The following is an 8283-nucleotide window of genomic DNA, read 5'->3' on the forward strand; positions in this document are numbered from 1 at the left end:
TTCCTGAGTCAAAGGTTGCTCTGATGATATTCTTGCCTGACCTTGAAACATCTCAGCTTCCTCCCAACTGGATTTAAGGGTCCTCATCATCCCTGAGAGGGAGGTGGGTATGTATCTAATGACAAAAAACTTGCATGGGTAGTTTTAAAAAATTCCAGATGAGTTACTCAAAGAGAAGAGCTGGGGAAATCCACCTCCCTAATGCAAAGAAATAAGAGAAGGCCACACTGCCTACACCACCTCAGCTGAAACCAAAGATTAGAAACTCCAATCCCCACTTAGTCTGTGGTTTTTTAGAGAAATAATTTTTTAAGTGTTTCTCTCCACCTGGTGAGGAATAAAGCCAGTCTTTTAGCTGAACGTCAGAAAATTTGTAAACATAAGCATGGATCCTCCATAATCCGCTTAAATCAAGGTTTCCTTCCAAGCATGCTGATCCAGAGAGTGTGTGGGAGTCAAATTTAGACATCAAACAAGGGCCTGTACAGTAGAAATCCATCTGGCTACACTCAAAAATGGGCATTCACTGACTCAGATGTGCTTTTACATTATATACTAAGCCATTTGGATGACAGTAAAACTGAGCCAGTCAGAAACATCATCATGTTTATATCTGCCAGTTCTGCCAGGATAAAGTAGGTACATCATTTATGAGCATTCAGCATTCCACAAGGCTCACAATATGGGAAATTTATCTACGGCCTCCTGTACATAAATAAATATTGCATTATCTCTTATGCTGGTACTACTCATATTGTGTGGGAACAGATTTTGTCTTCCATCAGCAGACTGGTGGAATCTAATAACATTTGTGGTCATCCCGTCCAACTGGAAAGACACATCACAGCCATTACACTGAATGGCTCGTCATCAGCTGAATATATAAATCTGAGAGAGCTGCAAACAGCAAGTGACAGAATCTTTACTGAATATGGATACATTTTTCCCTGACAAATGGGAGTCTCCAGGGTCTTATAATTTATCAGTTGTGCACCAATAGGGTGCTCAGTACTGCACATGACTGAATGAGAAGATGGGCCTGATGGGTTTGCAATCCAAGGTACTGAGTTCTGGAAGCTCTGGTTGAAATATTCACAGGCATAAAATTAATATGAGGTTTCTGGTGGATTGGGTAATGTCTAATGTCCATGGAGAAACAAAGCAAGTGGAACATAACATGAAATTTAGAAAAACTGCCATCACAGTTTTGCAGTCTGGAGGTTTCTCCAACAGCAACCGATAGCAGCAGCAGGTAACAAATTGCATCAGATACACAACAGCAGTCAGTGTTTCCAAGGCTTTCTTTCAGTGACTTCTTTCTCTCAGTAACAAAGTCCTTCCTCCACAGGACACAGTGTACTGGTCAAAGGACTGCAAACCAGTTTATGGCCCTCTGCCTAGGACTATACCTAGTATAGTCCTAGGTAGACAATACCTAAAGGTTGTGGCGAGTTCCTGCTTCCCATATGTAGGTTCAAACTGGATTTAGCCCTGGAGCTTCCCTCTAAGTAGTACCTCAGCTGTGGTATTTCCCCATTACTTCCATGCGGCATTTTAAGACATCTCAAATACTCCCATGATTGCAGATTCTGGTTTAGATGGCAGCTGTCTTCTTTTGCCTTGGCTTACACAATTTCTCTTTGAATGTCTTCCCCAACACTCCTTAGAAGGGGACAGTACCTGCTGTGTTCCCACCTTTCCTCTCTCTCATCAGGGACTGAATTTGGTCCTAACCCAGATCTGGGATCCTTGGGAAGCCAGAGGGAGGGTTACCCTTCCATGAGATCCCACTGAGGTACTGACATGTGACTTTGGCCAAAGTCTCCCCAGACTCCTCCCTTAAAGTTTTCCCAGCTCTAGGTCCACTTTCAGCCATCCAAAGACTTATCTTTTGCCTCCTGCTGCTTTGCTGTAAGCCACTGCCTACAAGAGGAAACTCAGAAGCAGAAAATGAGGTAGAGGTTCTGCTGCAGAGCCTGAGAGATTTGTTCCTAGGGCAAGAAGAACAGTGCCATGAGACTAGCCAAGCACAGCCAGCACAGGGAGCAGAAACCAGATGGAAGGAAAGAGACCAGACGATGCAAAGGTGATGCAGAGCTTTAGAAAACACGTAGTCGAAAATCCCTAACCAGGCATCCTATTAGCTCAGTGGAAGTATGGTTTCACTCCAGCTGCCACTCGGGCACATGCAAAAGATAATGTGCTCCCTTCCTCTCCTGTGTGAGATCTCACCTATTCTAACTATTCTGAAGTGCTGCTCTATTAACCCTGCTCTGGATGCTGTGCCTTATTTTGATCCCTGTTCTTTGCATGAAGAATAAAGTGCAGTACAGTAGAAATAAAATCTGTGTGAAGTCTAAGGCATTACAATAAAAGCAGAGCACATGTCAGGTGTAAGAACCTGTTCTTAGCTGATACAAACTAATAGGAGCCAGGTAAAATTCCAGCGGTTTCCCCACAATTCTCCAAATCTCTTTTTCAGTTATGTGAAGATATCAGAAAGGCTGCTGAAATTCAATAATACAAGTAAATCTGTTTTTAAAAGAGGCTGAGTTCTGGGATCATCCCAATTTCCTTTGGAAACCCCATGTGTTATTTCTGAACCTGCAGACACCATTATGTTTTTTTTTAATTTAATTAACTTCCAATAAAGCTGCATATACTGGAAACAATAAAACTCTTTCTACCATGTCACTCTTCCTTCTTAACACACATACAAAACACATAGAAGCCTCAAGAAAGCTCCAGGCACTCTAAGAAAAGAAATAACCAAATACCACCAAATATTTAATTTTCTATGCCGGAAATGAGAAACAGGTGTAATTAAAATAACACTTTTTAAATTAAGTGACCTCTCTTGACCAACCATCTGTGAATAATTCAGATTTTTTTTCCCATTATTACTGCAAAATTAAAACTAGGGCATATAAATGACGAGATCCTCTTTAACTATCTTTAAGCACCAGCAATATATATTTTCCACCAGTTAAAATCCTTAATGATACCAAAAATCTGTCAAGCATAACTCCCCCAATTCATTTGCCTGAAACCATCAATATTTTATCATGCATTTGCAGTTGGCTTTAATTTAACAGTCCAGGTTACTAATCAAACAAAACACCCAAGTCATTAAAAGTTAGCGTGCCATTTAGAAAGTGCATTTCACGTTTATTAAAATATCTTTCATGGAGCCATTAGAAGGCTAAAGTTTTAATTACAATCAGATATTTAGTTCTACTTCAGTTATGCTTTTGGCACTCTCTTGCAACTGCCTTGATTAATCTTCCAGACAGAGCTCATCCATTACCTCCTGAAATTATTTTCCTCTTAACTTCTTCATAATTCATCTTTTTTCTTCCCCCCTCCAAACATGTAAAATGCATTAAAAAGGTGTGCACAATACCTGCCTGAAAGATAAGTCATTAGAAAGATTCCATTTCAAATGCAATTTATTCTCAAAAGTACCAAATAGCCATAATTCAAACAGATGTATTGAAATTGAAATGTAGGTTTTCTTGTCTTTGTTGTCATTTTAACTATTTTCCTACAAATGAGAGACTAATCTGTGCTGCTCTTTCTCCTGTCTCAGGTTTTGAAATACACAGTTCAGCTGAATTTTGTCTGGGTAATTCTGAGGGCATCTCAAGCTCACACACAGTCTCTGTCATAGAAAATTTCCCATTTTTTTCCTCTTTCATATAATGGTCATATTGCAATACCTTTTACCAAACTTCTGTGCTGAGACCATTTTAATGGCTCTTTTCTATCCATTTTAACTACTGTCATGTGAAACCTCAGTCAGCAGTAATGAGAATATACTCTCATGTTGATTGATATTTTAGAGTTAAACAGACACTTATACGATGTTTTGCAAAGTTTCACCCTAAATGGATATAATTTAAAGGCCTGAGGAAACAAATTTGGAGGAATGAATCTGACCCAGAGATCCCTCTCATTTGCAGCTGAGCTTTGACATTTCCCCTGGATCTGGTATAGAGACAGATTCAAATCCTCTCAACTCCACATTTCCCATTCTACATGCTCTTTTGCTGGAGGTATAGACGGATTTGGATTACACAAAAGTAAAGTCCTGTAGAAATGGACAGCTGAAGATCGGGTTTGTCACCCACTGGTTTAGATTCTTAGATACACTCTATTTGCAGCCGCTTCTCCAGGGCTCAACCTCATCCTCAGACTATACAGGATCAAAGAATGGTCTTCTCAGACTCTGTTATGCATCATTATACTTTAATTTATCCATAGCTGCAGTAAGTCCATTGAGAAACATTCTGGAGAGATCTTGCCAGACCTCAGACCGCCCTCTCCTCCTGCACAGCTGCCCACTGCCAGCTTCCAGGAGTCTCCTGGGGAGAACAGGCTGGCCCACGTCCCGTGCTCACAGCCACACCAGGAGCCAGGTATCATCAGGGAGAGGTTCAGCCATGCTCCCAGCAGAAGGCTCACAACAGCACCACGTAAGCCCTTAATCTGTCTCTCCTCCTTCATCAGCTGCATCCAGGGCCACATCCACCTGCATAGGGAAAACCTCTACGCTCACACTGGACTGAACCAAACACAAGTCAACATCTCTCCTACAACAGCATCTCACTACAACTTTGAAGCCTGGTATTTCACACCAGCAGAAATCATATGGTGGGAGGCAGGGAATAGAAGGGATTCAAATAAAGGCCTCTACCCTCATTCACATGGTCATCAGAATTGGCTCCAGGCAGAGTCAGGAAGAGAGCTGTAGAAGCATTTCAGGACAAATCTCAAGCACTTAGCCAGCAAAATGGGAGATGCTTGAAGAGTCTCTCTACACGGCCCTTGTATAGCATTGTCTGTGTTGTACTGAAAAGCCTGCCTTTATTGTCCTCTGTGTTCGACAGTATTGATTTATTTCTTTTGAGCCTACCCAATCCATTTTTTAATTGGAAAATACAGCAAATTGCTTTAAGCAGATCTGTTTAAAGCAGGTTTAAAGGGGTTTTCCATTATATTCTTAAATAACATTTGAAAATATACGTTAAGAATTGGGAGCATAGAAGGAGGAGGGGGGAAGATGGGGAATTATAGGAAGAGATTAGAGATAAATGAGATACTGTGGCTACCAGTAACCTCAGGTCTCTGATGCCCATCACACTCCACATGGACCAAGGAAATACAGAAGGAGCAGAGCCATTCCTAAAAGAAAAGGAAACACGTAGATTGGGCTGAACGATGTCCAGCTTTGGAAGAGACCCTGCGCTGACAAAAGCTCATGTTTAGAATTAGGAAAGGGTCCTTTCACTGTCCGCACGCTTCAGCGTGAGATGGATGCGCCGGAGCGAGCGGCAGGCGGGCACTGCCGGAGCGCTCCGAAGCGCAGCCCAGTGCGGCAGCACCATCTAGTGCCAGCTGTGAAAAGCGGGGAGCGCTCACAGCCACCGTCCGAACTGCTCCCCAAAGCCACACCCTGCTGAAGAGTGAGCCCGAAGAGCATCATTGACATGCCACTCCCCCACAGCCAGCTGGGCCAAGGAAAATTCTGGCTCAGGACGTGCAGCACGGGCCTGCGGCAAGAGAAACAGAAGAAAATGCAGGGCTCTTCACAGTTCTTTACAAAAGTTAATGGCAAAAGTTTCCATTCTGACACTGATGACGCTATTCAACTTGTCTCAGGAAAAGGATTTCTATCACTGAGCCTCCGAGACACTCGGTTTTTTGAAGGAAAACTTTTCTTTCCTTTAAGAAGGACTTTTTTTGAAAAATAATGCTTTGATCCTCTTCAGTGTTTGAGACCTCATAGTCATATAAATTGGTTAGATTTACTCCCCAGCAAAACACTGAGCAATAATAAACCAAAATTATGTTTCAGATCCTCTCCACATAGGACATAAAAGACAATTTCTGCAAGTGGAACCATTTAAGAAGAGCCAGGGACATGCCCTTACCAATATACATCCTGAAATCCTGTCCTCACTGGAGCACTGTGAGAGGTACTGCTGATTTCAATGCGACCATGATTTCTTTCAATCCTCCTCCATCTCATCATGGCAAGTGCCAGATGCTGATATAACTTAACTGAAGCCTCCTGTCATATGTATTGCACTTCACTAAATTCACAGGTGTGCCAAAATAATGCAATCTACTGGAGCTATAGGCAGCACGATAGAGCTGAACACAGGAAGAAAATTGACTGCCTTTCATACAGGGCTTCAGTATTGACAGCTGATTGCTGTACTTCACTTAAGTGAAACAAAATCTTCAGAGAAGCATATTGACTACTCTATGCATAAAAATCATTCCATAGCTATAAAGCTGGGAAACACAGATTTTTCCTGACAGCAATATTCTGCTGTCCCTTAAGAGGGCTAGGGCTCAAGGAGATGATACTTTAATTATTGAAATTTTATTTGCTTCTAAAAAGTATCTTCATTTTCTTTTAAGTATCAGAATAAGGGCAGCTAAACCAAATAAAGGCAGATTTATTCCTCTGCCTATAGAGCATCTTTCCAGTATGGCCCCTAGCTCTGCAGACTTTGCACACCATAATAGCAAAACCCCATTATTGATGGTAATATTTTTAATAATAATAAATGTTTAAAAAACATTTTTAAAACTCCAAAACTAAACACAATAACCGGAGACCAACAAAAATGCCAGTTGCTGTTTTGCCATAGGTGAGATAAATTAAAAGGAGTGGAAACATCAGTTCTTCTTTCTTTACCTTTTATCTTTGGTGGTAAGAGTAAAGGAATATAACACAAAAACAAGAGGAAAACCTAATGCGAAACTAATGCAACATTTACCACTTATTATCTGATTATTGTTTCTGATGATATTTCCGTTTCTCTAATCTTTAATCTTCTTGTATGTAGATTGATAGACCTTCAGGGCAAGACTCTTTCCACATGTCTGTGTAACATCTAACACAGTGAGATCATAATCTTCCCTCTAGCCTGTAGAAATTTATGAAATTAAAATATACAAGCGATAAGAGTCTCCAAGCTTGACTCACCAAAGAGTTTGGGAAACACAGTACTTAGTTTCTCAGCACTCCTAGGTACTTTGCCAGCTTGCAGAACTGGGAGTCCTTAACCAGGTTCCACTGGTTAACTGGCCCGGGTTCCACTGGCCTGGGCAGAAGCAATTGCAGCACAGATGACTGACCAGTGCCAACACACAACCAAGAATATGCTAGTCAGGAACTGGATGTTCTTGAAGGTCTCTTCCAGCCTTGATGATTCCATAATTCTATGAAGCATTAGTGGGACCCTGCAGGTCTCTACACCTCCCTGGCAAATCTGCAGCTATTGTTGATGACAGGCTCAGCAGAACCACGTGCATGTACATTACCCCACAGCGCACAGTCGTAGATTTGCCCTGTGTTTTAAATTGGTTCAAACAGTTTTATTGCTAAATGTCAGACTGTGTCTACAAATGAGGTACTTAGCCCAGGTGCTACTCAAGCAGAGCAGCACTGTGCCACAGCCCCACAACTTCTGCCTTGTTCAGGGCACAGACATGCAAGTAGGAGTCACAAGGTGGGAGATAAAAAGAGAATTGCATGTGTTAAACCAGAGACCTGCTGTAAGGAGCATTGCCCCTGTCTGGTCTGGATGCACAACCTTCAGCTCTCCCCAGTATTAAGGAGCTAATCCTTTATGCTGGAACCATGGCCACAAGTCATACCTACCATAGAGAGATTTTGGCACAACTTCCCTCATGTCCCCTGTGAATTCAAACTCACATGTCTCACATAATAGGTGTGCAGCATCCAGGGTCAGGATGGTGTCAAAACCACCAGACTGAAGCTGTTCTATTTTTTCAAGGAATACTTACATATTCCTTGGGCTACAGGAACAACTCAAGAGAAAAAAATAAATTCTTCTTCTTCTAACGAATACTTTGATGTTTGATTGTAGGGATTCATTAATACTAATTGTTGTGTTTAAAGCCAACTATCTCAGAAGTCTTTCTGAATATTACTTCTCCCCATAAGTAAAAAACCACTGTCATAAAAATTTTGGTAGCCATCAAAAGGATAGATGAGCTGAGGAAATACAGATGCAAGATATCCACAAAATAATTTGTCCTTTCCAACAGTTCTAGCAAAGTTTCAGAAACTTTGATCAGGGAATGATTAAATAGTCATTTACATGCAAGATGCATTGTACAATTACAATGCAAGATGCATTGCAGAGAGTTTAGACCATGTTCAAACCAGACACAGGAGCATAACTTTCTTTTTAAGTTTCCAGAACATGCATTTCTTTGAGGGCAGGATATTGCCACTCCCAT

This window comes from Prinia subflava, chromosome 5, assembly GCF_021018805.1.
Source record: "Prinia subflava isolate CZ2003 ecotype Zambia chromosome 5, Cam_Psub_1.2, whole genome shotgun sequence".
NCBI lineage: Eukaryota > Metazoa > Chordata > Aves > Passeriformes > Cisticolidae > Prinia > Prinia subflava.